This window comes from Vombatus ursinus, unplaced genomic scaffold (assembly GCF_900497805.2).
Source record: "Vombatus ursinus unplaced genomic scaffold, bare-nosed wombat genome assembly UNPS02014489.1, whole genome shotgun sequence".
Lineage (NCBI taxonomy): Eukaryota > Metazoa > Chordata > Mammalia > Diprotodontia > Vombatidae > Vombatus > Vombatus ursinus.
The window spans coordinates 441,306-450,994 of record NW_020954267.1 but is presented as its reverse complement, the minus strand read 5'-3'; positions in this window follow the sequence as shown (position 1 = coordinate 450,994).

The following is a 9,689-nucleotide window of genomic DNA, read 5'->3' as shown; positions in this document are numbered from 1 at the left end:
AACCAGCAGCTAGTTTAACTGTGCAAATAGCACTGACCTACCACTCCCCTCCAAAAAGATAGCAGACCGATTATACCTCTTATCGCACTCTACACCTTCTGGTACCGTCGTAGAAATCTCGTCTGAGAAATATAAATGCCCATTAGGGGAAGGAGACCTTATTAAAATTCCCCAGGACCTTGTGACTGACTGCACCTTTTACTGAGAATGTATTGCTCTTTAAAAAGCGAGTGTAATTGGGTACGCTGTTTCTAAGTTTGTGCCTTCTAAATCTAAACGATATGATTCACTTTTCACGTTCATTTGGAGGCAAACAAAACCTTGTTCTTTGACCGTTTTCAAGCTTGCAAAGAAACCAATCGGACTGTTCAGTAATATTTAAGAAGTCTTCCTGTGTTTAATTATTCCAAATATTACAATATTCCAAAAATACTCAATGATAAAATCGTTTACACTGGGTGAATGCAAGCTTTTGAAACTAGCACCTATATCAATGTATTTCACCTCTTGAAATTCAAAGTCGAGAAAACGATCTAGTTGCCTAATTTAGATTTTGCTAGCAGAAATGTAAATCACATCTTTATAATAGTTTTTTCTGGAAAAGCAAAAATAAATAAACTAAAAAGCATGCTTTTGGACTTGGGAGATGTGTCGCAGAGTGAAAATCTTGGGTAAGGGAAGGATCGGTATTGTCCCGTATACCTTTGATTTATTTTTTTAGAGTGAGATGAAGCTTAATTCTTCATTCAAATGAGTACAATTGAAGTTTTAAAATCTGTACCACCATTTTATGTGTCACCTATTGGGTATGGTGGAGTTAAGTAAGAGATTTAGCAGTTTCAGATATGCTTCTAGCATCTGCTAGGCGGTCGATAACTTTGAATTCATTCCAATGGAAAAATATTTGAAGTTAGTACTTTCCAAATTTATCGTTTACTTTTTAAGTAAACATTGAATAAATTGGAAAGCTAGTATCTAAAAAAGAAAATTTTAGGCATGCAGACGAAAGAATTTGAAAGTGTTTCCCTAATAATTCCAGTGATACAATTAAAAATATTTTTTCTTTGCATAATTTTTGTAATTATTGCTTAGTAAATTGCATGCAGTGTGATTAAAAAAAAAACTTTGCATTTAAATTCATTGAAAAATCTGGTTGGTCCTAAATGATTCTGTATGTTGCCTTTGAGGGGAGGGAGTGATATGTTAATTATCTCTAAACCATTCTGTGTTATTGACAGCTTACCCAAGAATTTTAAATGGTCTTGCGTATTTTATGGAGGAAGGAGATATTGCAACTCCCATCTGTTAAAGAAGGGGCTAGTTTTTAAATTTTATTGCTGTGTTTAAACTCAACTAAATAAAAGTAATTTTAAGGCACTATTAATCATTGTCTTTTCTGTTTAAATAGGGGTTAATTCTTTCTATATGATCAACTTACATCCTGTATAACATCTTTTTGTTCCCGATACTGGAATTCCATTTAATAAAACACAGAGCCACCTAGAGTATCTTTGCCTCTATAACAGTCTCACATACTAGGGATACCTACACCTTTCTTGCCCTTTTATTGTGGCAAATGGATGAAGGGCTCTGAATTATAGTTAATGATGGCTGAATTAATTTCTGAAAAAGAAATAACACTTAAAAAAAGCAAATGGGGAATGGTTAAGAAAATATTAAACAGACTAATAAAATGTTATGTATCTTCATTTCACTGGCAGAAAGTATACATTGTATAAAGTACAAATTGCTTACAACTTCAATGATTCTTATATTACTTTTTTACACAAATGACAAGGAAGTCGTAGAATACATCTCTGTTCTTGCAAACTAAAATATGCCATTATTAGAAAATAAAATCTTTTTGAAAGTCTATAAAAATTAATATGTAATTAATTCAATGACAGTAATAATAGCTAAGCTAACATTTATATAGTGATTTAAAAATATCTCATTTGATCTTCACAACTACCCTAGGAGGAAAGTGCTATTACAAAGGAGGATACTGAGGTAGAGAGAAGTTAAAGTGACTTGCCCAGGTTTGGAGATGATTAAGAAAGAACTCCCTCCCCTGAAAGGCAACATACAGAATCATGAAGACTTAACCAGATTTTTCAAAGAACCTAAATACAAAGGTTTCTTTAAAAAGAAAATCACCCAGAATGTAATTTGCTAAGCAATGACTACAAAAATTAAGTGGAGGAAATATATTTTTGATTGTATCACTGGAACAATTAGGAATTCTTTCTCTAATCTTCCATGCCCCCAATTTTCCTTTTAGATAGTAAGAAGCTTAATAAGTATTAATACAATTAATAAGTTTCTGAAGTTGTATTTTAACTCATATTTTTCTGACTCCAAGTCCAGCCTTCTATCCACTGTGGCTCCTAGTGACCTGGTTCCTTTCATTTTTGTTGTTTACTAACATTCCTTTTTATTTTTCTGTCCTTGAAATACCAGTCAACTGAATTCATTTTCTAAAGCAATAGTTGCAGCTAGGTGGCATGACAGATAAGGAGCTAGAAGACCAGAGTTCAAATGTGGCCTCAGACACTTCCTGGCTATCTGACTCTGGACAAATCACTTAACCCCTGTTTACCTCAGTTCCCTCATCTGTAAAATGGGAATAAAAATAGCATCTACCTCCCAGGGTTGTTGTGAGTATCAAATGAGATAATGATTGTGAAGTGTTTAGGCAGTGCCTGGCACATAGTAAGCACTATATAAATGTTAGCTATAGAGTTCAATGATGTTTCACACTTAAGCACTTAGCATCATGCAAAAATAATTTGCACCCACGGAAGAGAAGCAATTAGAAGTCTAGCCACTTGAAAACATTATCAGTGCATTAGTGTTGCTAGAGAAGTTACGTTTATATCAGGAGCTCAACTGCAAATAAAATCATGGCTTATGATTTCTAATGGTTATTCTCAGAGTAGTTTCTACATTGGCTGTATTAGGATTCTCCTTCCTTTATACTAGGATTTCCCTTTTAAAATCTATCATATAACCAGCTGATGAGAGATCCCAACCAAGGTAATAGAGTGACAATATGGTATACATTACAGAGGTTTCTGTTATTGTGTAACCCTACTCCTAGGCGGGTTTGGTCAATTCCTGAATGACCGTGACTCTGTATATGGCATTGGCAAGAGAAATATGACTCTCAAAAATGAAGCAAGAGAATCAGGGAGAGAAGACAAGGGAAAGAGAGGGGAAGCATGGACTTGGGCATATGCAAGGCCCTGAAGCCATTGGCTTGTGGGGAGGAGTCAACACCCCCAAAATATCCCTTAATTCCTAGTGCTGTATCCCAGAGAGTACTAAGCAAAAGATTGTTCTCTCTTCATTTGAGCTGAGATTCCATCTTGTTTATAAATCATGGAATGGCCACCTCCTCCTCTTGTGTTCTGTTACCTAAAATATTTATATAATTTTCCCATTATCATTTTACTTCTTGCCTTTTCTGATTTTTTTCTTTTTGCCAAATAGTTGGTGGAAGGGGAGATAAACTGACCAAGAGATGAAGCTGTTACCTACCCATTCTGGATGGATATATGTTATGTCCTCCTATGGACCATAAAAAAGTGGCTTTATCCTGAACCCCTAAAAGAGCATCAAACCCCTAGACTGTAATTGTGTAATGCGTAATCGATATATTCATGTCTGATATCTTTCTTGGAAATAGAACAGTGAAGGAGTGATCACCCAGCAACAACCTTTGGCCTGCTCCCCACAAAGGTAGAAACCCCAGCTCCCCAGAAACATGGACTAGGCAGCTCAGATTATATATGTCTAAATATATTCATGCTACACGTACAGGTTCTGAACCTGCTGTATTGTAATGCCTAAATTGGTCCTCCTGGGTTTTAGAATTGATCACTTAGGGGCAGCTAGGTGGTGCAGTGGATAGAGCACTGGCCCTGAAGTCAGGACAACCCAAGTTCAAATAAGGCCTCAGACCAAACACTTGAGGCTTACTAGCTGTGTGACCCTGGGCAAGTCACTTAACCCCAATTGCCTAAAAACAAAAAACAAACAAACAAACAAAAAGAATTGATCACTTACCCAATAAGTTCCCAAAACTCTCTAAAGGAAGTTTGAGAATGGTTAGGTGACTATATGACCCATTAATGTTACAATCTCATTACATTGCCATGGCAGAGTTAGAGTTTATGATAATAAAGAGCTTTAGCAAAATGCTGTCATTAAGCCAAAATTTACTATAAATTAAATAGGCCAAATCTATGATCTGGTTCCTCTTTCTGGGTCAGGCCTGCTACATCTCCCATGTGGGTATCTCTTGGCTATCTGTTTGATCTGCTGTGTTACTCCCAAATTGTTAGGGGGCACCAATGATTAATGCTCGTGAGTTCCATTTTACTATCTAACATCAATTGGCTTTAACAAAAAGATATTTACTTAGAAATTATAGCAAGAACAAAAGTCCAGGCATTTTCCCCAACACCTCAGGGTCATAATCCCACAATGCCTACACACATGGTGTCTGGGGGGAGTTGGGATTAGGTTCAAAAGATAGCTTCCACTACATACCATTTTTCCTACCAAGTTCACATCCAAAGGTGACATCACTGCCAGATGAGACCTTCTGCTGGGCTAAGGTCCCAAAAGTCAAGACAAAAGATCATTGATTGATGCTGTGCTGGCTACAATATTTATCCAATGAATTATTTTCTTGAAGTTTTTATTGATTTTTTTTTGTTTTTTACATCACTATACTTTCCCCCAGTATCACTGCTTTTCCTCCTCTGAGAAAGCTATCCCGTATAAGAAATAGTGTTTTTAAAGACAAAAAAGAAAAAGAAAACTCAGCATAATTGATCAAGACAGTGAAAAAGTCTGAAAATATGTACAATGTACAATACTTGCATACTTCTCACCTCTGCAAAGGGGTAAAATGGGTGTGTCTTTTCTTGCTCTTTATAATTGTGCAGCATTCACTTTTGATTCTTTTTTCTGGTTGTTCTTTGTTTTACATTGTTATAGTTATGTTACATATACTATATATAATATATATATATGTTATAGTTGTATATATTGTTTTGCTGGCTCTGCTTATTCAATCCAGATCAGTTCATGTAAATCTTTCCATCGTTCCCTATTTTCATCATTTCCATAACTTCTTATGAGACAGTAATGTTCCATTATATTCATGTCAATTAACAAGTGCCTTCTATATGTCAGTCACTGTGTTGCTTTGGAGATAGAAAGAAAAGTGAAAGACAGTCCTTGCTTTCAATGAGCTTCCAATCTAATGAGAGAAGACCACATGCAAAAAGAAGCTGAAGTGTTGAATAAAACTGTCTATTGTGGGGGCATAATAGAGTCCAGAAAAGTGCCAGGTGGAAAATGATGATTTGGCTGCCCTGGGTGCTCACCTTAAATGCAGGATCTACCATCCTCTCCAGTCTTTTATGTATTTTGGTATTTGGTAGATATATGATTCTCAAGTATTTAATTTTGTATTTATTCTGATTAGGATTTCCCTTCCTATTATTGCCTCTTGGATTTTGTTATAATACAGAAAAGCTTCTGATTTTTGAGAGTTTATTTTGTAGCCTGCAACTTTGCTGAAGCTATTTTCCTAATTATTATTTTTGCTGATTCCCTGGGATTTTCCAAGCAAACTGTTGTATCATCAGCAAGTAAGGATAGTTTCATTTCCTCTGTACCTGACAGCATGCTGGTACAAATTTCACAACCAGAAAAAATATAAACATGACATACTTTCAAGTTTAATCAGCATTATTAATATTTTCTTCATCACTTTCTTAAATCTAGACAATCAACAAAATGATAAACTAGGACCTAATATATAGTGTTTGCCTACTTCTGAGATGTGTATGCTCACACTAAAAATTTAACAGTTGGCTCTAGTCAGCTGGTTCAAGCTGGCTTCAGCACACCCCTGTCTTTACCTATCTTTATGCCTTTAATTGCTTTCTCTTTTTTATTGCTATTGTTAGCATTTCTAGAACTATATCAAGTAATAATTGGAAGAGTGGATATCCTTGCTTTACTCCTGTGTTTATTGGAAAAGGTTCTAGTCCTTGTTGATTGATTTAATTATCAGTTTTAGAAAAGGAAAATGTAATTTTTGAAAAATAGGCATTCTGTGGCAGAGGCCCAAGACAGGATCTGACAAAAGGAGTTCAGAAACTCATGGAAAACTTAGAGAATATTTAAAAATTTTCCAAAACCATCCTGCTTGTCATTTCTTATAGCACAGTAGTACTCCATCACAATCATATGCCACAACTTGTTTAAGTATTCCCCAATTGATAGGCATCCCCTCAGTTTTCAATTCTTTGCTACCACAAAGAGCTGCTATAAATATTGTGTGTGTGTGTATAAACACACACACATATTTATGCATGTGTGTGCATGTGTGTGCATGCATGCATGCATGTGTGTGTGTGTGTGTCTGTGTGTGTGTGTCTGTGTGTGTGTGTATGACCCTGCCCTTTTTGTTGATCTCTTTGGGATACAGGCTTAGTAGCAGTATTGCTGGGTCAAGGGGTATGTATGATTTTGTAGTTCTTTAGGCATAGCTCCAAATTGTTGTCCAGAATGATTGAATCAGTTCACCTCTCCACCAACAATGCATTAGCATCCCAATTTTTCCACATCTCCTCCAACATCTATCATTTTCCTTTTCTGTCATGTTAGCCAATCTGATAGGTGTAAGGTAGTACCACAGAGTTGTTTTAATTTGCATTTCTCTAATTATTAGTATGGGAAGTTAAGTGGTGAAGTGAATAAAGTGTTCCAGGCCTGGAATCAGAGAGACCTGAGTTCAAATTCAACCTCAGACACAAGCTATGTGACCCTGGGCAAATCACTTAACCCTGTTAGCCTGTTTCCTCATCTGTAAAATGAACTGGAGAGGGAAATGGCAAACCACTCTAGTATCTTTGCCAATAAAACCCCAGATGGGATCATAGAGTCAGACATGACTGAAATGACTGAATAACAACAACAACAATTATTAGTGATTTAGAGTATTTTACCCATGATTATTGATAGCTTTGATTTTTTTTTTCTTCTGAAAACTTCTTGTTCATATCCTTTGACCACTTACCAATTGGACAATGGCTCTTATATTCTGAGGACAAGTATCACTTCCAGTAGAAAGAGAACAGTCACAACATCACTTTCTGGATAACACTATCTTGAAAGCACCAAAAACTTCCAACCCCCCAGAACTAGCTCTGAAAACAGCAGCACAAAAAAAGTGTGATGCTTGGGACAGTGGTCCCCCACCCTGAGAACAGAGAACAATTTTAACATAAAGTTCAAAGTCAGGACATAGGCTGGAAAAATGAGCTAGAAAAATTGCCCGTGCATAAAAACTACAATGGTGACAAGGAAGATCAAGACACAAACTCAAAAGAAGACAATAATTTCAAATAGCTACAATCAAACCTCAAATAAAAATGCAATTAGACATAAGCCCAACAAGAATTCTGGAAGACCTGAAAAATTATTTAAAAAATCAAATGAGTGGTAAAGGAAAAATTGGGAACACAAATTAGATCAAGTGCAAGAACATTATAAGAAGACAACAGTTTGGTAAAAGAGGCGCACACAAAAAGCTGAAGAACGTAACACTTTAAAAAATCAGAATTGGCCAAATAGAAAAAGTAGTACAAAAGCTCACTGAAGAAAATAATTCCTCAAGAATGAGAATTGGACAAGGGAAGCTAATGATCCAGGAAACCTCAATAAACAAGCAAAAAAAAAAGTAAAAAAATAAAAAATAGAAGAAAATGTGCAACATCTCATTGGAAAAACAACTGACTTAGAAAATAGACTGAGGGGAAATAACTTAAGGATTACTGGACTGCCTAAAAGCTATGATGAAAGAAAGAGCCTAGACATCCTATTTCAAGAAATTATAAAGGAAAACTGTCCTGATATACTAGAACCAGAGAGTAAAATAAAAATTGAAAGAATTCACCAATCACCACTGGAAAGAGATCTCAAAATGAAAACTCCCAGGGATATTATAGCCAAATTTCAGAGCTCCCAGATCAAAGAGAAAATACTTAGAGCAGGTAGAAAGAAACAATTTAAATGTCATAGAGATACCTTCAGGATCACAGAAGATTTAGCAGCTACCCCTTAAAGGAGTAAAGAGCTTGGAATATGATATTCTGCAAGGCAAAGGAGCTAGGATTACAGCCAAGAATAGCCAACCCAGTAAAACTGAGTGTAATACTTCAGGGGTAGGAGTAGGATGGGGAATGGATATTTAATGACAAATGCAAGACTCAAGAGAAGCATAAAAAAGTAAACATGAAAGAAATCATAAGGGACTCAATAAGGTTACACTGTTTACATTCCTATAAGAGAAAATGATACATGTAACTCCTAAGAATTTTATCATTGTTATCGCAGTTAGAAGGTATTTACATAGACAGAGGGCATGGATGTGAGTCAGTTATGATGGGTATAATAGATCTCTGGAGAAAACTGAATGGGAATAGAGAGGAGTGTAGCTTTTTCCAGTTATACATGGCACCTTCAAAATAATTGACTATTGTATTAGGGCATAAAAATTTCACAAGCAAATGCAGAAAAACAGACATATTAAATGTACCCTTTTCAGAAGCATAGATGAAAAACTAATCAGAAATTACAAGAATAGCAAGGGAATCAATTTTAAAAAAATGTGAAGGAAGGTGCCCAGCAATACCATATTTCAACTGTATTACAAAGTGATAATTTGGTACTGTCTGAGAAATAGAGTGGTAAATCAGTGGAATAGATTAAATACATAATAAATAGAAGTAAATGACCAGAGTAATTTAATGTTTGATAAACCCAAAGATCCATGCTTTTGGGGGAAAGAATTCACCATTTGACAAAAATTGCTGGGAAAACTGGAGAGCAGTTTAGCAGAAACTATGCATAGACCAACATCTCACATTATATACCAAGATAAGGTCAAAATGGATATATGAATTAGACATAAAAGGTGATATCATAAGCAAAATAGGGGAGCGTGGAAAAATGCACTTGAGAGATTTATGGATAAGAGAGGAGTTTATGACCTTTTGTTCTTCCAGATGAATTTTGTTATTTTTTTCTATCTCTATAAAATAATTCTTTGGTAGTTTGATTGCCATGGCACTGAATAAGTAGATTAACTTAGGTAGAATTGCCATTTTCATTATATAGGCTCTACCTACCCTTGAGCAATTAATATTTCTCCAGTTGTTTAGATATGTCTTTTTTTTTTCTTTAGGCGATTGGGGTTAAGTGACTTGCCCAGAGTCACACAGCTAGTAAGTGTCAAGTGTTTGGTCTGAGGCCGGATTTGAACTCAGATCCTCCTGACTTCAGGGCCAATGCTCTATCCACTGCACCACCTAGCTGTCCCCTAGATGTGTCTTTAAGTGTGTGAAAAATGTTTTGTAATTATGTTCATATAGTCCTTGGCTTTGTCTTGGTAGGGAGAACCCCAAGTATTTTTATAATATATGCAGTTATTTTAAATGGAATTTCTTTTTCTATCTCTTCCTTCTGGGTTTTGCTGTAATATATAGAAATACTGATAATTTATGTGGGTTTATTTTATATCTTTCAATTTTGCTAAAGTTGTTAATTGTTTTGACTAATCTTTTAGTTTATTCTCTAGAGCTCTCTAAGCATACCATCATATC